Genomic DNA, 24,445 nt, shown 5'->3' with positions numbered 1-24,445 from the left:
AGAGCTGCTGCTTCTATGCAGCTTCCTTAAAATGGCTCCTGATCAAACAGAGTACTATTTCTTTAATATGTTGGTCACATAGTCTCTGGACCTGTGTTCCTGGCATGCTCCCTTTCTCTTCAGAAGTATCGAATTTGAGTACATGCTGTCCTCAGCCTTTGAGCCTACAGACAATTTCCAAAGCTTCCAGGTTTGCATCTTGATTTGTCCTCTTAAGTGACAGTCCCACTCAAATAAAAATGAACTGGGAACACATAATAGGGGATCAAGACCTTTTTTCGAGACAGTCGAGTTGTTAAAGTATCACAATGAAAAAAGAGGGGGAGAAGCTGGGCAGGGGCTAATAGATTATAGGATATTGGACAGAAGTGGGAAGATGTGAAGAGATAGGTGGAGGAAGAGTTCACTAGGAAGGGGGAAAGGTTAGAGAAAAATAAGCTTCAATGAAGAGATGGAAACAATAAAATAAGTTAAAGGAGGGGGATATCTAAAGTTAGAAAATAATTATGTCATGCCATTGGAGTTAAGCCTATCCAGGAGGAATATAATGTGTTGGTCCTTAGGTTTCCATTTGGCCAATAACGCCAGGAGAGCAGGGAGCAGGGAAACAGCACTACTCTGAAGCATTCAACTGCCCGGCCTTAATTCAGGCAGCTCCAAACAGGATTTAAATGGCCAGTTAGAGGAGCCAATTTTATTTATTCTTTTCTTTTTAAAATATTTTTTATTGAGTTTAACATATAAATCCTACATACAAAGTCCTAAAATAAAACAAAAAAAACATCATATACATATCGCAAATTAATATAAATGTAAATCAAAAAAGCCTATCAATATTTGTTGATTTAACAATATTTTATGAGACACTAAAGGCGGTGTACGGCCCCTCACCACAAGTCCAAAGCCCTCTGCGCAGCTCAGATGGCGAAGTCCTCCTCAGTGACAAGATCTCCATCCTCAATCGATGGTCAGAACACTTCCAATCCCTTTTCAGTGCCATCCGCTCAGTCCAAGAATCTGCCCTGCTCCAGCTCTCTCAACAACCCTTGAGTCTAGAGCTGGATGAGGTCCTTACCCAGGAAGAGACATGTAAGGCAATTGAACAACTGAAAAGTGGCAAAGCAGCAGGTATGGATGGAATCCCCCCAGAGGTCTGGAAGGCTGGCGGCAAAGCTCTGCATACCAAACTGCATGAGTTTTTCATGCTCTACTGGGACCAAGGAAAGCTGCCTCAGGACCTTTGTGATGCCATCATCATCACCTTGGACAAAAACAAAGGCAAGAAATCAGACTGCTCAAACTACAGGGGAATCACGCTGCTCTCCATTGCAGGCAAAATCTTTGCAAGGATTCTCCTTAATAGACCTAGTGTCGCCGAAAATGTCCTCCCAGAATCACAGTGTGGCTTTCGCGCAGAGGAACTACTGACATGGTCTTTGCCCTCAGACAGCTCCAAGAAAAGTGCAGAGAACAAAACAAAGGACTTTACATCACCTTTGTTGACCTCACCAAAGCCTTTGACACTGTGAGCAGGAAAGGGCTTTGGCAAATACTAGAGTGCCTTGGAAGGCCCCCCAAGTTCCTCAACATGGTTATCCAACTGCACGAAAACCAACAAGGTCGGGTCAGATATAGCAATGAGCTCTCCAAACCCTTCCCCATTGACAACGGCGTGAAGCAAGGCTGCGTCCCTCTTTACTATCTTCTTCAGAATGATGCTGAAACAAGCCAATAAAGACCTCAACAATGAAGAAGCTGTTTACATCCAGTACCGCACGGATGGCAGTCTCTTCAATCTGAGGCGGCTGTAAGCTCACACCAAGACACAAGAGCAACTTGTCCATGAACTACTCTTTGCAGACGATGCCGCTTTAGTTGCCCATTCAGAGCCAGCTCTCCATGATGTCCTGTTTTGCGGAAACTGCCAAAATGTTTGGCCTGGAAGTCAGACTGAAGAAAACTGAGGTCCTCCATCAGCCAGCTCCCCACCATGACTACCAGCACCCCCATATCTCCAATGGTCACACAGAACTCAAAACAGTCAACCAGTTTACTTACCTCGGCTGCACCATTTCATCTGATGCAAGGATCGACAATGAGATAGGCAACAGACTCGCCAAGGCAAATAGCGCCTTTGGAAGACTACACAAAAGAGTCTGGAAAAACAACCACCTGAAGAAACACACAAAGATCAACGTGTACAAAGCCGTTGTCATACCCACGCTCCTGTTCGGCTCCGAATCAAGGGTCCTCTACCAGCATCACCTACGGCTCCTATAACGCTTCCATCAGCGCTGTCTCCACTCCATCCTCAACATTCATTGGAATGACTTCATCACTGACATCGAAGTACTCGAGCTGGCAGAGTCAGCAAGCATTGAATCCATGCTGCTGAAGATCCAACTGCGCTGGGTGTGTCACGTCTCCAGAATGGAGGACCATCGCCTTCCCAAGATCGTGTTATATGGCAAGCTCTCCACTGGCCACCGAGACAGAGGTGCACCAAAGACTGCTTAAAGAAATCTCTTGGTGCCTGCCACATTGACCACCGCCAGTGGGCTGATATCGCCTCCAACCGTGCATCTTGGCACCTCACAGTTCAGCGGGCAGCAATCTCCTTTGAAGACCGCAGAGCCCATCTCACTGACAAAAGACAAAGGAGGAAAAACCCAACACCCAACCCACCCCAACCAACCAATTTTCCCTTGCAACCGCTGCAACCATGCCTGCCTGTCCCGCATCGGACTTGTCAGTCACCAACGAACCTGCAGCAGACGTGGACCTACCCCTCCATAAATCTTCGTCCGTGAAGCCAAGCCAAATAAGATAACAATAATTCTGGATAAAAACCAAATAAATGTCATTAAACAATCCCTTGGTCTAAAGAAAGGGTAAATTCTGTATAATTCAATGATATGATCTATTATAACCAGTTAAACCCATATTTAACAAGTTAATCTAAAAAAAGGAATACAAAGAAAAAAAGTAACAAAAAAAAACTAAAGCTAAATCTAATCTATCCCCTCCCTCTAATCAAAGTTACTGCAGAAAAGGTTCTAAAGATATAGATCAATTAGCGACCTTCAGACACTAGGCAGAGAATCACTGGAGCATCCAAATATCTTAAATTTTCCAATCATGAAAGGGCCCCACATCTTTTCAAATTGAAACATTCTATCTTTAATGTTGTATCTGATTTACACCAAGCTTAAATAGGACATTACATCATGTAACCATTGTGTATGGAAGAGTCATCCTTCCTTTCAATAAAATTATATATCTGGCTATCAACATGATAAAAGCTAAAACTTTCTCCTGGGATGTGGGCAAAGGTATATCCAGTTCATGAGAAAAACCAAAAGAAGCAATTAATGGATCAGGCTCTATTTTGATCTTAAAAATCGTTGATAAAATTTGGAAAATGTTTTCCCAAAATCTTAAATTTGGGCATTCCCAAAATATATGAATCAGAGAAGCTTCAATAATTTTACACTTCTCACATAAAGGATCAATATCTGCATAAAAATGAGATAATTTAAGTTTGATCATATGTATTCTATGTACCAGTACCTTGCATAAGCTAAGAATAGATTACCAATCTTCATCTTAAATGTAATATTCAAATTACATTCCCAATCATTCTTAATCTCAGCCACTGAGGCTGAACTTAAATCCAATAAGTCATTATAAATAGATGATATTAATCCAACGTGAATGAACTGTTAAGTTTTAAAAAATCAAGAATATTAGATTTTGAAATTTGAGGAAAATTAGAAAGTTTGAACTAAATAAAATGCCTAACTTGTAAATATCTAAAAAAATATCTCTTTTAGAAAGATTACATTTAGAGGACAATTATTCAAAAGAATTATTTATTTATTTATTAGTAAAATCCTGCAATCGCAGTGGTCTGTTCCCATGTTGGCTGTGCCTGTGCTGGGCATTGGCCACAATGGATTGCAGACTGGGGGACAGTGGACCAGTGGAGGGCACCAGAAATAAGAAGAACAAGGCCATCGAGAAGAAAAAATAAAGGAGAAAGCCCTACAGGATGATGACCACAGCATCAAACCAGCAAGAGGCTTACCATCTGAGGTACCCACTCAGACTGCGGGTGACTTACAGTCAGGAGACCCATTCAGGCTGCCACCTCCTGGAGCCTGGGTTATGGGAACTAGGCATCAGATTTGAGAAGGTGATGAAGGCAAGAAGGGCTTTTGAGGGGCTTCAGGCACTGAAGGCTGACTGATCATATGGGAGGTTTGAATCTAGAGCTCAGTTTGTCACAGGCGACTGTTCAGCTGCAAAGGATGCGGGAGCACTGGAGGCAAGGGCATATCTAGGATATGGCAGGTATGGCAGGTGCCCTGGACAACACTTGAAGGGGGGGCACCACTGAGCAGTTTCTGCCCCTAGTGGTCTCCTTCACTGCTCTGGGCCCCTGGTGGTCCCTGCACCTCCCCATATGACTAGAATTGGCACATCGATGGAGGCCTGATTCGCCTAGACTGAGTCCGATTTCCACTCCTCTGGTACAACCCCCCCCCAAGCCGGTAACCCCCCCCCCCAAGCCGGTAACCCCGGCCAGTGCCATCCTGACCCTCTGCTGCCAAAATACAAAGGACATGCACCTTTTTCTTCTCTCCTCCATCCTCCTGTTCACCCTCAACTAATTAAAAGGCCAAAGCTAAATACAACATGATGGCCACCAAGGCCAGGGCTCGCAAGATCTCCTTGTCATCATTTATTTTGATGAATGGAATTTTAAAGGTTGGCCACCTCTACCATAGGCACTATTTTCCATAGATACACCCCTGACAGGAGGTGAATCCAAGTGTAATGTTTCTTTTATTGTAATAAAGAAACCTGGGTTCTTAAAACAAATATATTAGCTATAGAACTCATTCACAACTGTGTGGAGGAATCCACCTTGAATCCAAACCTGAGCAGCAACCAACTCGTCTCTGATTCCCTCTAGTGGTCAGGAGGATGTCTAGCACTCTATCATTAGATCCCCTTTCTTTGAGATGTTTAATCTAACAACATGACACACTAATGCAGTATTCATTTCAATTTAAAGTTCAACACAAACACAATGTCAGCAGCACAAGCTTTTTAAGCGTGCAGTTCTTTTTTCTTTTACAGATTCAGTGTGTCAGGTGCTTTGATAACGAATGTTGATCTTCTTAACACAGGTGCTTGTGTCAGCTCTGCTGGTCCACTACTGTCTAGCACTGGTGGTGTTTCCTTTATTACTGTGCAGGCTGGATCTTCAGCATTTGCCTGTTCCTGCAGTGTGCATTGCATTTTCAGCAGGCTCTTTTGATTCCTCCTCAGTATTTGACCATCCTCTGTTCTGACAGTGTAGGATCTTGGATTTACTTCCTCCAGAACAGTGGCCTCTTTGTCCCATGTGTTGGAATCTCTGAGTCTCACTGTGTCATGTTGTGCCAGTGGCCCTAAACTTCTTGCTGACTTGTCATAGTTTGCTTTTTGTCTCTATTCCAAAAGCTTTTGTTTTCATTCAATATCTTCAACATCTCTGATTTTGTTTGGGTCTGCAGAGTAGGGAATTGCTGTGTATAGTCTATGCCCCATCAGAAGCTCAGTGGGTGACATGCCATGTTCAAGTGGCGAAGCACTGTAACTCAATAGATCTAGATATGGATTCGAAGCACTGTCTTGTGCTTTCTTGAGCAACTGTTTAACAAGGTGAACTCTTTTTTCTACTTTACCATTTGACTGTGGCTGCAGAGGACTTGAAGTCACATGACAACAATCATTCTCTTCTTCAAAGTTCTGGAATTCTCTACAACTGTAGCATGGTCCATTGTCAATTTGAGGAATTCCATGCCTTGAAAATATCGATTTCATATATTTGATCACACAAGCAGCAGACATATTGTCTAGATTTCTTTCTTTGGCTTGGCTTCGCGGATGAAGATTTAGGGAGGGGTGTGTCCACGTCTGCTGCAGGCTCGTTGGTGACTCACAAGTCCGATGTGGGACAGGCAGGCACGGTTGCAGCGGTTGCAAGGGAAAATTGGTTGGTTGGGGTTGGGTTTTTCCTCCTTTGTCTTTTGTCAGTGAGGTGGGCTCTACGGTGTTCTTCAAAGGAGGTTGCTGCCCGCCAAACTGTGAGGTGCCAAGATGCACGGTTGGAGGCAATATCAGCCCACTGGCGGTGGTCAATGTGGCAGGCACCAAGAGATTTTTTTAAGCAGTCCTTGTACCTCTTCTTTGGTGCACCTCTGTCTCAATGGCCAGTGGAGATCTCGCCATATAACACGATCTTAGGAAGGCGATGGTCCTCCATTCTGGAGACGTGACCCACCCAGCGCAGTTGGGTCTTCAGCAGCATGGATTCGATGCTTGTGGACTCTGCATCGAGTACTTCGATGTTGGTGATGAAGTCATTCCAATGAATGTTGAGGATGGAGCGGAGACATCAACTAACACAATATGTTTCCATGCTGTTTATACCATTTTCACTAGGCTTAGGTTTTCACATTTTTAGTCACCAAGCAGTAATTCATGTCCATCTGGGTCTACTGTGAACCTGAGGTGGTGCTCTTTATCTTTCTCCTTAAGCTTATGTGCACCTTTCTTGTTGATGCTCTGTCCATTGTAGAGTTTCAGCTGCACAGGATTTGCATGCATGTATGGCTTTATCTTCACTGCCCTGATATCATGCTCACAGATCAAATTGACCTTTGCCCCTGTGTCCAGCTTGAAAGGAATATTTGCTCCATTTGTATGCAATGACACAGCCCATTTATCCTGCTTGACTCTGTTCACATTTGGCTGTTTAGTGTCTGTTGCTTTATAGTCTTTCTGCACTACCATGTCCACAAAAAATGCATCACTGAAGGGATTTTCTTCTATAATGTGTAAAATGTGCCACTTTCACTTCTGTTTTGTTTTCCTTTAGAAAAACATTGCTTTGTATAATGATTCTGCCCTTTGCACTGACTACAGACTTTTCCATAAGCTGGGCATTGTTTTGGCACATGTTGACTGCCACATTGTTTGCTCTTGACTGTCTCTCCATCTTTTTGTCACTTCACATATCTCATTAATTATTTATGTGTGTGGACACACACTGTGGCTATTGCTATGCCTTCATTTTATTACTGGCTTTTGCATTCTCACTGAACTTTTTCGCATGCTGCAGAGCTAATTCACTGGCATGGCATATCTTCACAGCTCCAGCTAAGGTAAGCTGTTTCTCGCAGCAACTTCTCTCTCACTTTCCTATCAATAATCCAAAATACAATTTGATCACTGATCATTGAATTTTGTGTTGTATTGAAACTGTCGCTTCCCGATGCAAATAACACAGCACACAGAACTGATTCAGTTTACTCTTTATTGGACACCAAGTTAACCTGAGAGAACCCTTACTGCTTTCAGCCTCGAAAGCAGTCTCTGGGGATTTATGTCTGACAATGGATGCATCAACCTTTATACACTTGATTAAACAAGTCAAACTAAAAGATTACATAATTATCCTACATATAAGGTAAGAACACTGGGTTACATTTACTCCACATTCAGCAAAAAGACGCATTCCTTATCTGCACTCCCTGCATTCCAAAGCCATGTGTCGGTGCCTTATGAAGGTTGTATCAGTGTGTATCATATTCATGGTGCCTTCCCTTAATCTCTCAGTCATCAGGCTTCCATTTTGTGTTTTAATTAATTTTAATTATTTTAATTACACTTGCAGCGATCCAAAATTGCATGTTCTTGCTTTTAATTTCATGTCCATTAAAAAGTATCATCTCTCTCCCTGTAGCTGTGTGCACAAGCGAAACACATACCGCTCAAATGTTTCATTTTTCTTTGGTGAACAGTGTTCATCAAACATCTCAATAACCTTGTTAAACTTGCCCTGGTCTTCTGCCTTGGCAAAAAGAAATGCATTGAAAACCTCTAGTGCTTGAGGTACCACCACATTAAGTAACAGTATAATCTTCCATGCATCAGGTTTGCTATGGACTCCACTCACTTGAAGGTACAGCAGGAATCTTTGAACAGCCTCCACTCATGGTTAACATTTCCAGTCCAATTTACAGCATCAGGAGTCTTTACATGCTCCATACCTCTGCTGATAACAACTGATACACACTCTGCACACTCCAGGTGTTTCTTCCACTCCTGTGCACACTGAACACTCCTGGTATCATGTGATGTTTCTTTTATTGTAATAAATAAACCTGGGTTCCAGCAAAACAACTATACTTTATTAGTTTTATAACTCATTCACGATTGTGTGGTGGAATCCATCTTGAATCCGACCCTGAGCTGCAACCAACTAGTGACTCCCTCTAGTGATCAGGAGGATCACTAGCACTCTATCATTACACCACAGGCACTAAGTGACTTCGAAGCAACTCTTCTTTGCTTCTCCTTCCTTCTCTTTTACTGTAATGGGTGCCAGGCAACACTAATGGTTGTCTTACTGCAAGCAGAAGTCAATTTCATATAATATTACATGTTCTGTACTATGACATGACAATAAATGAATCTTAAATGAGGCTAAGGACTGATTGTTTGGGAACTGTAATGGGATTTAAAATGGTTGGCAAATATTAGTTCAAGCTTGGCTCTTCAGACAGACTTTCTATCTGTTGCCTATTACAATTTTGAAACCTACATTTCCTTAACCATTTCAGTCAATTATGAAATGATAAGGAATTTGCAGAAAGTGAAACTTTGTAAATATTCAACACAAGAAAGTTGCTGTAATTTAGCAATTGAATAGTTTCAGAGCATATTTTATCATAATCTTATTTTCCCCTTTATTCACTTTTTTTAACCAATTTGTTATCTAGGAAGATAACAGCTACTAATTATTTTTTAATGAATTTCCTGATGTTTTGAATACTCTTGCGAGTTATTTAGTTATCCAGTTTTTCATCCAAGTTCCCTAAAAATAGAATATGAAAACTATTCTATCAAATTGACTTTCCTCTCATATCCCAAAACACAAAAGCACAGGAATGCAACCTTATTCTGGCTTTGCAGCTGTTGGCTTCATTCTCTTTTAAAGACATTCCATTGAGAGGATCTTGTCAAAACAGAAACCCAGTTAGCTAAAGCAATGTGCTTCGTTCGTTTAGAATAAAGACAAAAGGTCATGACTGGACACAAAGAAATTTGATATGTAAAAACTGGTAATGGTGGGTGGGAAGGTTGGAATGAAAAATGTTAGGAAACAAATACACAGCAGGCACAAAAATCTTCTTGGTAGAGGACTCATTAAAAATCTGTGCTCTGACATGCAACTACATCAATATGATGATGACGAGTTTATTGTTCTATATATATTGTACAATGCACCAACATTCTTACTTGCTGCAGCTGAACAGGTACTTCATGAAGAAAACAACCATAACATTATACACTAAATTAAATTTAACAAGATAATAAATAATATTAATTAAGTAAATATCAGTTTAAATCTGATGTCTGGCACTGTCTGGCATCTTCTCCTTGTGACCATGTGGGGGCTTCAGCTTCTTCCTACATCACAAAGGTAATTATTGTAAATTTTCACTGGTGCAGAATTAGGGGTGTAATGACATCTGCACCCGCAAACTAACTTTTTATGATTCATGCACTACTCCCACATCTCTTTGTATAACAGTAAGCTGCAATTTTTCTTCATTTAAATAATAGAACACTGGGTTACATTTACTCCACATTCAGCAATAATAGTTTTCTTTTCAAAGTGGGCAATCTCACATTGACTGATGTTATATTCCATCTGCCAGAACCTTGACCACTCACTTAACCAACCTATAATGTTCTGTAAACTCTGTCTCGTCAACATAATCTGCTTTTGCACTCATTTTACTGTCATCAGCAAACTTAGATGCATTACATTTGGTGTTCTCCTCCTAATTATTTATGTTCAATGTGAAGGGTTGCAGATTCAGCATTGATCCCTGTGGCACTTCACTAACAAGTGATTACCTACCAGAGGAACATCCATTTATTCCAACTCTCTGGTTAACCAATCCTCTATCAATGTCAATACATTTCCCCTAACTCAATGAATCACTATCTTACACAGATGTTATTTTGTGTGGCACCTTAGCACTTATGAAATCTAAGTATACTACATTCACCTCCTCCCCTCTATCCACTGCACTTATTACATCCTCAAAGAACTCCAGTAAGTTAGTTAAACATAACCTGCTCTTTCTGAATCCATGTTGTGTCTACCTGAAGGAAGAATTTCAATCTAGCTGACCTGCTATTCATTGCTTAATGATAGATTCAAGCATTTTCCCATTTAAGCATAATAAACTAACTGATGTATAGTTGCCTGCCTTTTGACCACCTTCACCCTCTGCCTCAATCTCCATTCTCTCTTCCTCCCCTGGTTTTCTCTGCTCATCATCCCAGCTCACCTGGTTCCACCTTTTGTTTCACTCTCTGCTCTCACCTCTTTATACTGGTTTTCTTCTCTCTACTTTGTCATCCCTGATATAAGGTCTTGACCTGGTGCATCCAGAATTGCTGCCTGACTCGTTGAGTTCTTCCTGCGATTTGTTATTTTCTCCTTCGTCTTACTTGCCAAGGATCTTTCATAACCCCCTTTTCTCCCTCCTAATTTCTCTCCATACACACTATATTTCTATAAGAGATTCTCTTGACCCCAGATGCCAATGCCTTTCTTATGTTTCTTTATTTTCCTGATAAAAGCTTAAATTGGCTGGAATATTTCCAGACATTTTCAACTTTTCAATGCTGCAGTCTGAGTTCCCCACCTGCTTGAAAAGGGCATACATCATAGGCGAGAAGAGCAAGGTGACTTGAAACAATGGTTTGGTTGTGGCACTTATAATGTCAACTCTAAAAAAAAGATTGGTTATGGAGCAAATCAACTCCCGTCTAAATAAGGACATGGACCCACTTCAATATACATATTGTCACACCAGATCAACAGTGAGTGCATTCTTGCTGTCCCTCGGCTCCACATTAGATCACTTGGATCACAGGAACACAACTGGATTGCAACTTGGTGTTTAACATGATCATCCCAGCAAAACTAATAATCAAACTCAAGGAGCCTTTTTAAATCTGGATACTTGACCTCCTCATCAGCAGACTCCAATTAGTGTGGAATGAAACATAAAAGTCCATAGTTTTTATGATTGAAGTAAAAACACAAAACCAATGGAAGAACTCCGCAGGCTACGTGGCATCAGAATCGGAATCAGGATTTATTGTCATGAACAAGGCATGAAATTCGGTGTTTCACGGCAGCATCATAAAGCAAACATACATATTATAACCATCTTATGACATTACAATAAAAAAATAAAATAATATAACAATACTAGTACATGAAAAGTAAGGTTCTTTGGATCATTGATTATTCAGAAATCGGATGGCAGTGGGGAAGAAGCTGTTCTTGTGCCGCTGAGCGCTCGTCGAAATGTTCCTGTATCTTTTCCCTGATGGTAGCAGAGTGAAGAGGGCATGGCCTGGGTGGTGTGGGTCTTTGAGGACAGAGGCTGCTTTCTTAAGACACCACCTCCTGTAAATGTCCTTGATGGAGTGAAGACTGATGCCTGTGATGTTGCAGGCCGAGTGAACAACTCTCTGGAGTTTATTCTTCTCCAGACCAGGCAGTAATGCAACCAGCCAGAATTCTCTCTACGGTACACCTATAGAAGTTTACGAGAGTCTTCGATGACATACCAAATCTCCTCAGACATCTCACAAAGTATAGCCACTGGCAAGCTTTCTTTGTGATTGCATCAATGTGGAGGCTCCAGGACAGATCCTTGGAAATTTGACACCCAGGAATTTGAAGTTCTTGACCCTCTCAACTACTGAGTCCTGAATTCTTACTGAAGTCCAAAATCATCTCCTTGGATTTGCTGGCATTGAGCACAAGGTTGTTGTTACACCATTCAATGAGCTGGTCTATCTCACTCCTGTTTGCTTCATCATTGCTGTTTGTGATTCTGCCAACAACTGTGGTGTCATCGGCAAACTTGTAGATGACATTGGAATTGTGCCTGGCCACACAGTCATGGGTCTATAATAAATAGAGCAATGGGCTACGCATGCATCCTTGGGGTGCACCTGCGTTGATGATAAGTGAGGAGAAGATGTTGTTTCCAATTTGTACTGACTGTGGTCTTCCAATGAGAAAGTCAAGGAACCAGTTGCACAGTGGGGTACAGAGGCTTTGTAGCTTTTTGACCAACACTGAGGGAATAATGGTATTAAAGGCCGAGCTGTAGTCTATGAAGAGCAGCCATATTGAATTGCTTTTTTCCAGGTGATCCGGAGCTGAGAAAACAGCCAGGGATATTGCATCTGCTGTGGAGCGATTGTGATGATGGGAGAATTGCAGTGGGTCCAGATCATTACTTAGGTATGTGTTAATTCTGGTCTTGATCAGCCTCTTGAAGCATTGAATCACAGTAGAAGTTAGTGCTATTGGGCAGTAGTTGTTGAGGCAGCCCACATTACTCTTCTTGGATACTTAGGCATCAGAAGCTGGTAAGAACATTTGACTGCCACAATGAGAGATTGAAAATGTCCGTAAACATTCCGGCTACTTGTTTGGTGCAGATTTTCAGTACCCTGCCAGGTACGCCATCAGGGCCTGGTGCCTTTCGAGGATTCACCCACTTGAATGATGTTCTGGCATCACCTTCAGAGACAGATATCACAAGGTTCTTAGCCTTTTCAAGGATTCTAGAAGGCATTGTTTTGTTCTTCTCAAAGCAGACATAGAGGTGTTCAGATTATTGGGTAGTGATGCATCGCTTTGTAGGATGTAATGACCTGCACTCCCTGATATAGCTGGCTTGTATCAGTCTCAGTCTCTAACTTCCTCCGGATTGCCACTTTGCCTTGGAGATGGACTTCTGCAGGTCGTACCTGGACTTCTTGTAAAGATCTTGATCCTTGGTCTTAAATGCCCTTGCTCTTGCCCTCAGCAAGTTGCGGATTCTCTGGTTCATCCAAGGCTTCTGGTTGGGGAACACACAGTATTTGCGAGTGGGCATACACTCATTAAAGTAGGTCTTGATGAAGTCAGTGATACCTGTTGCATATTCATTCAAGTCTCTGGATGAGTTCTTGAGAGTGTTCCAGACCACCAGTTCAAAGCAGTCCTGCAGACACTCCACCGCCTTCCTTGACCATACCTTTTCCATGCTGTGGTCTTCCATCTCTGTTTGTACGTTGGGAGTAGAAGTACAGCCAGGTGATCAGACTTACCAAAGTGCGGTTATGGTATGGCTTGGTATGTGTTTTTTATGGTGGTGAGGCAGTGGTCAAGTGTGTTGGTTCTCCTGGTCTTGCATGTCACGTGTTGGTGGTAGTTTGTCAGAGACTACCACAATGATAGGGAAGGCATCAGGATGTGCTGTCTCATGGCTGTTTATCACAGTGCTCAGTCCCTCCAGTTCCAGGCTGACATTAGCCTGGGGCAGAATGTACACTGTGACCAGGATGCTAGTGATGAACTCCCTCGGCAGGTAGAATGGGAAACATTTGATCGCCAGATGTTCCAGGTTGGGGGCAGCACTATTACAACTGTGCACCATTATTAATTGATAACACAAACGCAGCCTCCTCTGGTTTTTCCAGATGCGATGGAGGGTGTAGCCTTTGAGCTGCAGCGCCTTGTCCAGAATGTCTGTTGTTATATAGTCAGGATAATGTGAGAGTGCAGAGAAGGTTCACGAGAATGTTGACAGGATTTCAGGGTCTGAGTTACAGGGAAAGGTTGTGCAGACTGGGGCTTTTTTCTCTGGAGAGTAGAAGATTGAGAGGGGACTTGATAGAGGTGTTTAAGATTTTAAAAGGGACAGACAGAGTAAATGTGAATAGGTTTTTTCAATTAAGAAAGGGGGAGATTCAAACTAGAGGACATGGTTTAAGATTGAAGGGGGAAAATTATAAGGGGAACATGAGGGGAAATTTCTTTATGCAGAGGGTGGTGGGGATGTGGAATGAGCTTTCGGCAGACGTGGTCGAGGCGGGATCATTGGTTACATTTAAGGAAAGACTGGATCGTTACATGGATAAGAGGGGACTAGAGGGGTATGGACCGGGTGCTGGTCAGTGGGACTAGGAGGGTGGGGATTTGCTACGGCATGGACTAGTAGGGCCGAACTGGCCTGTTCTGTGCTGTAAGTGGTTATATGGTAACCACGTAAGAATACACCCTTCTCTTTGTAGTAACTGTAGTGCATTAACTGTGGGGCATATGTATATGTATGAGTGTGTGTTAACAGTTTCCTGAGATGGTGGAAGGCATCAGTAAGTAAAGTCTCTTTTGTTATTCGAATCTTGCATCTCTAAGCTATTTAAGAAGCCTCCCGATAACAGAGACATAATGTAGATGACACTTACCAGCTTCTAATATTTCCCAATCACAAAACATGTCACTTTCCAAGAGAAGTAAGCCTCAGTATTCAGAATTGTAACTTATTCATCCAATAAATCAAACTTTGTAATTGAAGCTGTAAATAGCTTTAATTTGTCATTGATAAAAGCGAATAAACATTTTCATAGCTTTGCACTTCATAACGATGAGTAAAATCAAGCATATTGTAAATGATAATGATACTCAACTTCAAACAAATATAAAAGAATTAAAATGATAAATGATTAATAATGAAAATAATAATGATAAGTTCGAAGAAAAATTTCTTGAGTGCTTACATCTCTCCATGATCATTCTAAGAATGAGAAGAGAACTCCCGGTCCGCTTGGATATTACAACATATGACGTCATAGTAACTAGAGTAACTCTACAAAAACAATTAATCATTAAAAGAAAAGTCATAAAACAACCATAAATCATAAACACAAGGTTTTAACCTCTACATTCCATGCCCTAATTATTATAATAGACATTAATAACTAATACATAATAATTACTATTAAAAATACAAAAGTAAATATGGTAAGTATAAAATTAGAAATCAAAACTTTCTGCTTATTGTAAAAGATAGATTTTCGTAATAGATCAATTTAAGTAACCAGTCTTGGTTTTAATCCGCACTTGCCGAACGAAACCTTTCTTGTCTGGAACTGTATCCACCATTTTTGCCAGCAACCAAGTTGTTGGTGCTGAATCATCCATGATAAAATTGTGTTTAGCTTTTGACCATTTTTGTCTTATAATAATGAAAGATATTTAATCCATCTTTTCCAAACTGCACTTGTTTCCATCTGCGTCTTTGTAATGGAGGATTTAGACCAACTTATGCAAAAAGGGATGCAGTTGCATCAGAAGACATAATCTAAATTCCACCATGGGGCTCAGGGATGCAGTTGAATATAGGAAGACATAATCTAATTTACACCATGAGGCCCAGGATGCATATGAATTAGTAGACACATCTAAATTCCACCATGAGGCCCAGAGATGCAGTTGTCTTTTGTTGGTCGCAGACTGTCAGGAGACCTTGAAGATAATTAAATCATTTATTCAAAGAGATAAGCTATGAGTAAACAACTTTTGGGTAATATAAGCCATGGTCCCACTGCTGAAGTGGAGACTCTCTGAGGGGTGGAAACGTCTCTCAGCAAGAAGAAGAACTTCTAGAGTCCAGTTAACATCCCGGTCGGGGGAGGTGGAGAAGCTGCTACCGGCGACCCGACAACCTACTACAAGTGTGCGGTCATTGCCTTGCTTTGGCAGTTGGGACCAGTCCAGGCGTTGATAAGTATAATTGGGAAGGGCTTGCATATTGTAGTTTGAAATCAGCTTTTGAATTTGTAATAAACATTTGTATAAACTGAACTGCTCTCAGTGTGGGTGTCTATTTTCTTTCGGTAGCTCAAACACTGTGACCAATCTAAAACGAACAAAGTGAGAGGTACAAGTTTACCCAGGACAGTCTTACATAAATATCTTCTCTCTGAAATTGACCCAGAGGCATTAAAGGTTTAGATTTAAGAAGTAAGAGATGATTCACTGTAAGTGGTTTGATGTCATTTGAATCGACAGAAATTTTAGTTATTTAATGACTATTTAAAATAGCTTCGATTTCATACAATACTGTGTGAAGATTGTCATAATTGAGTATTTGATTATTCAAAATGGAATTAAGAATTTTCTTAATTGATCTAATCATTCTTTCCCACCCACCTGATCCTGTGGGCGGGTTAAATATCCAACTAATTTCTTTCTGAAGTAATGCATCATGAATCTGATGTTGATTCCAATTTTGAATTGCTTTTCGTAACTCTTTGAACTCCTGCAAAATTAAATCCATTATCAGAACACAATTCCTTTTTATGACAATGTCTGGTGATAAAACATCGAAGAACATTGATAAAAGAGTCAAGAGCAAGTGATAACGCTACACTGTTTGATATCATCCTGAGATGGAATAGTCTCCCTATTCACGGGCATAATCTTCTGAGTATATACACTTGGAAGATCGCAAAATTCATTGCTATTCAATTTGGTAATTTATAAATCTGAAATTATATTAGTTTCAATGTTCTTTACATCATTCATTGTCTTCATCAAGATTAGTGATCTTTTACCATGAAGATTAAGTTTATTCATTAATTCAACAGTACAAAATGAGGCAGTACTTCTTGGATCAAGAAATGCGTAGGTCTTCAGTATGAAGCTTCCTTTTTTAGCTTTAACCTGCACATGAACTATTGAGAGAGCTTTGTTACTGGCCCCAGTAAGACAGTCTGAACAGAAGCTGAAACATCCTCTTTGACTCTCTGCTAGTCTTGGATTCAGATTGTTTGACATCTTTTTTAACTTTACTTCATTGAATATGCAGTAATTTGGGATGCTTTAAACTGCATATATCTCAACTGAGTCACTTATTACAAGTTTTGTTGGTGTCCTTTACACAAGCAACCAAAACGTATTCCATTCTTCTTTAAAAAGGTTAATTTCTTGTCATGCGACTTTTTCTCCAATCATGAACATCTTTCTAAAGCATGCTTATCTTTGCAATACAAACAGCTTTCCTGTACAGTCTGATCTTCCTTTTCCTTTGATTCATTGTTCTTTCTTGTGCTTGTATCTGACACAGCAGTAACAAAGGTACTTCCCTTTGCTTTCTGTTGAGACGATGATTTAGACTTCTTTACATCTTTAGGAACTATTGCAGTATCCTTAATATTTCCAAATCCTGGTATGGTGTAAACATGCACATGCCATTCCAAAAATTGTACAACATCCTCAAAAGTGACATCCCTTCCAGGAATCATTTTAAGCTCTGCAACTTTAGTTCTCCATGAACCCTTCAGCTTATAAGGCAATTTATTTACAATAATCGACAAATTAGCAAGCAAGTTCAGCTCTGCAAATGTACACTACTTCCCATTGCATTACAACATCCTCTCAAAAAGAGTGCATTTGCTTGTAAAGCCTTTGCATCCTCTAATTTTATTGAAGTCAAAGAACGAATCTTGTCGATGTGCGCCCTTGCCATTTTATGTTCGTCGCCATAATGATGACACAATAATTCTTTTGCCCTTTTAAAACCTTGGTCTGGATCCATATATTGGCAACTTTTAACCAACTCCTTCACCTGACCTTCAGTATACTGTTCCAGGTAATACAGATGATCTTTAGCATTTTTGATAGTACTTTTGATAGTCGGCGTCGGAGGCGGCCATTGGTCGAGCCAGCGTACAGGAGAGTGTGACGGGAAGGTAAGGTCTTTTTAAAGACTCTTACTGGGGACAGAGCTTAGCAGTAGGGAGAGGAGAGGAGAGGAGAGGAGAGGAGAAGGACAGAAAAGAAAAGAGTCCGGGGCAGGTAAGAAAACTTTTTAAAAAGTTTCTTACCAGGGTCTGCGGGGAGGAGTCGGCGTCGGAGGCGGCCATTGGTCGAGCCAGCGTACAGGAGAGTGTGACGGGAAGGTAAGGTCTTTTTAAAGACTCTTACTGGGGACAGAGCTTAGCAGTAGGGAGAGGAGAGGAGAGGAGAGGAGAGGAGAAGGACAGAAAAGAAAAGAGTCCGGGGCAGGTAAGAAAACTTTTTTAAAAGTTTCTTACCAGGGTCTGCGGGGAGGAGTCGGCGTCGGAGGCGGCCATTGGTCGAGCCAGCGTACAGGAGAGTGTGACGGGAAGGTAAGGTCTTTTTAAAGACTCTTACTGGGGACAGAGCTTAGCAGTAGGGAGAGGAGAGGAGAGGAGAGGAGAGGAGAAGGACAGAAAAGAAAAGAGTCCGGGGCAGGTAAGAAAACTTTTTTAAAAGTTTCTTACCAGGGTCTGCGGGGAGGAGTCGGCGTCGGAGGCGGCCATTGGTCGAGCCAGCGTACAGGAGAGTGTGACGGGAAGGTAAGGTCTTTTTAAAGACTCTTACTGGGGACAGAGCTTAGCAGTAGGGAGAGGAGAGGAGAGGAGAGGAGAGGAGAAGGACAGAAAAGAAAAGAGTCCGGGGCAGGTAAGAAAACTTTTTTAAAAGTTTCTTACCAGGGTCTGCGGGGAGGAGTCGGCGTCGGAGGCGGCCATTGGTCGAGCCAGCGTACAGGAGAGTGTGACGGGAAGGTAAGGTCTTTTTAAAGACTCTTACTGGGGACAGAGCTTAGCAGTAGGGAGAGGAGAGGAGAGGAGAGGAGAGGAGAAGGACAGAAAAGAAAAGAGTCCGGGGCAGGTAAGAAAACTTTTTTAAAAGTTTCTTACCAGGGTCTGCGGGGAGGAGTCGGCGTCGGAGGCGGCCATTGGTCGAGCCAGCGTACAGGAGAGTGTGACGGGAAGGTAAGGTCTTTTTAAAGACTCTTACTGGGGACAGAGCTTAGCAGTAGGGAGAGGAGAGGAGAGGAGAGGAGAGGAGAAGGACAGAAAAGAAAAGAGTCCGGGGCAGGTAAGAAAACTTTTTAAAAAGTTTCTTACCAGGGTCTGCGGGGAGGAGTCGGCGTCGGAGGCGGCCATTGGTCGAGCCAGCGTACAGGAGAGTGTGACGGGAAGGTAAGGTCTTTTTAAAGACTCTTACTGGGGACAGAGCTTAGCAGTAGGGAGAGGAGAGGAGAGGAGAGGAGAGGAGAAGGACAGAAAAGAAAAGAGTCCGGGGCAGGTAAGAAAACTTTTTTAAAAGTTTCTTACCAGGGTCTGCGGGGAGGAGTCGGCGTCGGAGGCGGCCATTGGTCGAGCCAGCGTACAGGAGAGTGTGACGGGAAGGTAAGGTCTTTTTAAAGACTCTTACTGGGGACAGAGCTTAGCAGTAGGGAGAGGAGAGGAGAGGAGAGGAGAAGGACAGAAAAGAAAAGAGTCCGGGGCAGGTAAGAAAACTTTTTTAAAAGTTTCTTACCAGGGTCTGCGGGGAGGAGTCGGCGTCGGAGGCGGCCATTGGTCGAGCCAGCGTACAGGAGAGTGTGTAGGGGTTAATTGGTAAAAGGCCAATAAATAAGAGGGACAGCGAGCGGCCAGCGAGTGAGTGGCCCAGTGAAGGAGTGGGACTTCCAGGCTTTGGCTCATCAGGCTTCGGCGAAAGCAGGCGGAGAGAAAGCTAAGATAGTCTTTATTACTACTTCATTGGGGTAAGGGATGAGTGTTAAGGCTGTGTGTTGTCGGGAGTGCCGGATGTGGGAGGTCCTGGAGTCTTCCAGACTCCCGGATGTCCATATCTGCACTAGGTGTGTCGAGTTGCAGATTGTCAGGGACCGTGTTAGGGAACTAGAGCTGCAGCTCGATGACCTCAGGCTGGTTAGGGAAACAGAGGTAGTCATAGACAGGAGTTACAGCCAGGTGGTCATGCCAGGGCCACGGGAGGATGAAAGGTGGGTAACTGTTAGGAGAGGGACAAAAGAACGTAAGGTGCCAGAGACGAGCCCTGTGAATGTAACCCTCAGCAATAAGTACGCCTCTTTGAGCACTGTTGAGGGGGACATCAAGGTTGGGGGGAGTGACAGTGGCTGTGCCTCCGGCACGAGGTCGGCCCCTGTAGCTCAGAAAGGGAGGGAAAGGAAGAGGAGGGCAATTGTGGTAGGAGACTCCATAGTTAAGAGGACGGATAGGGGATTCTGCGGACGCAGCAAGGAGAACCGGATGGTGGTTTGCCTCCCTGGTGCCAGGGTCCGAGATGTTGCTGCTCGTGTCCCAGATATCCTAAAGTGGGAGGGACAGGAGCCAGAGGTCGTGGTACATGTAGGTACCAATGACATAGGGAGAATTAGAGAAGAGGTCCTAAAAAGTGAGTACAGGCAGTTAGGTAGGGAGTTAAAAAGAAGGACCGCAAAGGGGGTAATCTCTGGATTACTCCCTGTGCCACGTGACAGTGTGAATAGAAATAGGATGAGGTGGAGGATTAACACGTGGCTGAAGGGGTGGAGTAAGGGGCAGGGTTTTAAGTTTCTGGATAACTGGGACCTTTTTTGGGGGAGATGTGACCTGTATAGTAAGGACGGGTTACACTTAAATCCCAGGGGGACCAGAATCCTGGCAGAGGTATTTGCTAGGGCTACTCAGGATCCTTTAAACTAGAATGGTTGGGGGGAGGGAACAAAATAGTACAGAGCAGTAAGGAGAAGGTTAGAATGAAAACAATGAAAGTTTGTAGTAAGTATTTGAATATGGATGGGCAGGTGATAGAGAAGGGAAATGCTCTGGAAGAAGATGAAGGGCAATTGTCAGGAAAAGTAAATAATGTTGTTCTTAAAGATGAGGGAAAACAGGGATTAAAAAATGGGAAATCCCTGAAATTCATATATTTTAATGCCAGGAGTATTGTAAAAAAGGTGGATGAGCTGAAGGTGTGGATTGATACTTGGAAGTATGATGTGGTAGCGATTAGTGAGACATGGTTGCAGGAGGGATGTGATTGGCAACTGAATATCCCTGGGTTTCGTTGTTTTAGGTGTGATAGAGTCGGAGGGGCAAGAGGAGGTGGGGTTGCATTGCTTGTCAGGGAAAATATTACAGCGGTGCCTAGGAAGGATAGATTAGAGGGCACATCCACGGAGGCTATTTGGGTGGAACTGAGGAGTAGGAAAGGAGAGGTTACACTTGTAGGGGTGTATTATAGACCACCCGGAGGGGACCGAGGCCTAGAGGAGCAAATCTGTAGGGAGATAGTAGATATTTGTGATAAGCACAGGGTTGTAATTATGGGAGATTTTAATTTTCCACATATAGATTGGGAAACACATTCTGTGAAAGGAATGGATGGGTTAGAGTTTGTGAAATGTGTGCAAGATAGTTTTTTACAACAATATGTAGAGGTGCCGACCAGAGAAGGAGCAGTGTTAGATCTACTGTTGGCAAATGGGATGGGTCAAGTGACGGAGGTTAGTGTTGGCGAGCACTTCGGGTCCAGTGATCATAATGCCATCAGCTTCAATGTCATTATGGAAAGAGAGAAATCAGGGCCAAGGATTGAGGTTTTTGATTGGGGAAAAGCTAGATTTGAGGAGATGCGAAAGGACTTGCAGGGTGTGCATTGGGACAATTTGTTTTATGGGCAGGATGTAGTAGAGAGATGGAAGTCTTTTAAAGATCAGATTTTGAGAGTGCAAAAGCTTTATGTTCCTGTTAGGTTAAAAGGAGGGGCAAAAGGTTTGAGAGAGCCGTGGTTTTCAAGGAATATTGGAAACTTGGTTCGAAGAAAAAGGGAGGCGTACATTAGATATAAGAAGCATGGAGTTAAGGAGATGTTTGAAAGATACATTGAATGTAAGAGGAATCTTAAGAGAGGAATTAGGAAAGCTAAAAGAAGGTACGAGAAAACTATGGCAAGCAGGGTGAAAACAAATCCAAAAGAGTTCTACAAATATGTTAATGGTAAGAGGAAAGCTAGAGACAAAATTGGTCCCTTAGAAAATCAGAGTGGAAAACTGTGTGTGGAACCTAGAGAAATGGGGGAGATATTGAACAGTTTCTTTTCTTCGGTATTCACTAAGGAGAAGGATATTGGGAGATGTGGGATAAAAAAAGCAAATTGGGTAAATATGGGGAATATAGAGATTACAAAAGGTGTAGTTTTAAGGCTTTTGAAGAATATAAAGGTGGATAAGTCTCCAGGACCAGACGGGATCTTCCCCAGGACATTGAGAGAAGTGAAGGAGGAAATAGCAGAGGCTCTGGCGGTAATTTTTCGAATGTCATTAGATATGGGGATAGTGCCGGAGGATTGGCGCATTGCGCATGTGGTTCCGTTATTTAAAAAGGGTTCAAGGAGGAAGCCTGGCAACTATCGGCCTGTAAGTTTGACGTCTGTGGTAGGTAAATTAATGGAGAAAATTCTTAGAGATAGTACTTATAAACATCTGGATAGACAGGGTCTGATCAGGAGTACTCAACATGGATTTGTGGGAGGAAGGTCATGTTTGACCAATCTGATTGAATTTTTTGAAGAGGTGACTAGGAATGTGGATGAGGGTAGCGCAGTGGATGTTGTCTATATGGACTTCAGTAAGGCCTTCGATAAGGTACCACATGGAAGGTTAGTTAGGAAGGTGCAGTCTTTAGGTATAAATTTTGAGATAGTCAAATGGATTGAACATTGGCTGAAAGGGAGAGGCCAGAGAGTGGTAGTGGATAATTGTCTGTCAGGTTGGAGGCCGGTGACCAGTGGTGTGCCTCAAGGATCTGTATTGGGCCCATTGTTGTTCGTTATATACATTAATGATCTAGATGATGGGGTGGTGAATTGGATTAGTAAATATGCAGACGATACTAAGATAGGTGGAATAGTGGATAATGAAGAAGGTTTTCTAGGATTGCAGAGGGATTTGGGCTGCTTAGAAAAGTGGGCTGAAAAATGGCAGATGGAATTTAATGCTGATAAGTGTGAGGTGCTTCATTTTGGTAAGAAGAATCAGAATAGGACATATGTGGTAAATGGGAGAGCATTGAGGAATACAGAAGAGCAGAAAGATTTAGGAGTGACGGTACATCGTTCCCTGAAGGTAGAAACTCACGTGAATAGGGTGGTGAAGAAGGCTTTTAGTATGCTGGCCTTTATCAATCATTGCATGGAATATAGGAGTTGGGAGGTGATGTTGAGATTGTATAAGACGTTGGTGCGGCCTAATTTGGAGTTCTGTGTGCAGTTCTGGTCGCCTAATTATAGGAAGGATATAAACAGAGTGGAGAGAGTGCAGAGAAGGTTTACCAGAATGTTGCCTGGGTTTAAGCATCTGGAGTATGGGGAGAGATTGGACAGATTGGGTCTTTATTCTTTGGAGCGTAGAAGGTTGAGAGGGGATTTGATAGAAGTATTTAAGATTATGAAAGGGATAGACAGAGTGGATGTGGATAGACTATTTCCGTTAAGAGGAGGAAAGATTAAAACAAGAGGACATGAGTTAAGAATTAAGGGGCAGAGGTTTAGAGGTAACATGAGGGGGAACTTCTTTACTCAGAGAGTGGTAGCTGTGTGGAATGATCTTCCGGGAGAAATAGTGGCGGCGGAGTCAATTGTATTATTTAAGAAAAGGTTGGACAGGTATATGGATGAGAGGAAGATGGAGGGTTATGGGCATTGTGCAGGGAGGTGGGATTAGAAAGGGGTGTTTGGTTCGGTGCGGACTAGAAGGGCCTAATGGCCTGTTTCCGTGCTGTAATTGTTATTATTATTATTATTATTAAATGTGATGTTCAAAAGATTTCATGAATGTCAGATATTGCAATGAATCGTCATTAGAAACTGGCACTTCCTTTTAAGGAAAACCATATGAACCTTGTTGCTGCGCTAACATAGCAGAAATTTCATTTTGTTTTGCTATTGCTAACATAGCAGAAATTTCATTTTGTTTTGCTATGAGTGATATATTGTCTTGTGCACCATGGCTTGTGACTGGTTGTCTTGTTGTGAATGAAGCAAACAAATCTTGAACTGGTGTCATAGGTGTAGGACCTTGAGTTGTAACTGATAGCATTGATGGGGATCCTTGGTATGTAAGTGATGGCACTGGTAGAAATTCTTGACTTGTCGCTGGTTCTTCAGCCATATGAAGAGATGTCAATGGTTGGGTATAATCAACTCGCATGGTTGAACTTTTTTGAAATACTCTTTTTTCGGGAAGATTCATATATTGTGCTCTTGGAAGAGATTGAATGTCACTAGCTCTTTCCACGAGGTTGCTCATTGTCATTTGAGTACACTAATATCTTGAGGTTGCAGTACCCATTGATCTGCTAGAAAGTTAGGTGCAAGCCCTTTTGGTATTTCACTTTGAGTGATAATTCTTGCAGAAGCCTGAGCTAATGCTTTGACTTGGCCATATTCATAGCACGTTGTTCCTCAAACTCTAGTATTTTCTTTTCTCTCTTCAATAATCTATTTTGTTCTTCTTGCTGAATCTTCATTTAAGTTTCTTGCCTTAGTTGCTGATTCTTCATTTCAGCTTCCATATCTTCTAGAGCAGGGGTGTCAAACTCAAATTCACGGAGAGCCAAAATTAAAAACTTGGACTAAGTCGAGGGCCGAACTAAATATTTATTGAAAATTTTCAACAACATCTGCATGTTT

General features: G+C 42.2%; 1 protein-coding gene across 8 annotated transcripts in view; it reads right to left on the bottom strand.

Annotated features, from left to right (window-relative positions):
- LOC138739231 (NADPH oxidase 4) overlaps positions 1–24,445 on the bottom strand; it is a 271,753-nt gene that overhangs the window by 198,800 nt on the left and 48,508 nt on the right. The window contains exons 2-3 of one of the 8 annotated variants that reach the window (XM_069890865.1): positions 16,145–16,253; positions 14,710–14,798 (exon numbers count right to left, since the gene is read on the bottom strand). The exons of 6 other annotated variants lie outside the window; for them this stretch is intronic. The gene's annotated coding sequence lies outside the window, so the exon portion shown is untranslated. The remainder of the gene's footprint in view (positions 1–14,709; positions 14,799–16,144; positions 16,254–24,445) is intronic. One more of the 8 variants, XM_069890867.1, reaches the window with a different exon arrangement.

The sequence above is a fragment of the Narcine bancroftii genome, chromosome 7, assembly GCF_036971445.1.
Source record: "Narcine bancroftii isolate sNarBan1 chromosome 7, sNarBan1.hap1, whole genome shotgun sequence".
Taxonomy (NCBI): Eukaryota; Metazoa; Chordata; class Chondrichthyes; order Torpediniformes; family Narcinidae; genus Narcine; species Narcine bancroftii.
The sequence above is the reverse complement of the archived record's forward strand: the minus strand, read 5'-3'. Positions and strand labels throughout refer to the sequence as shown.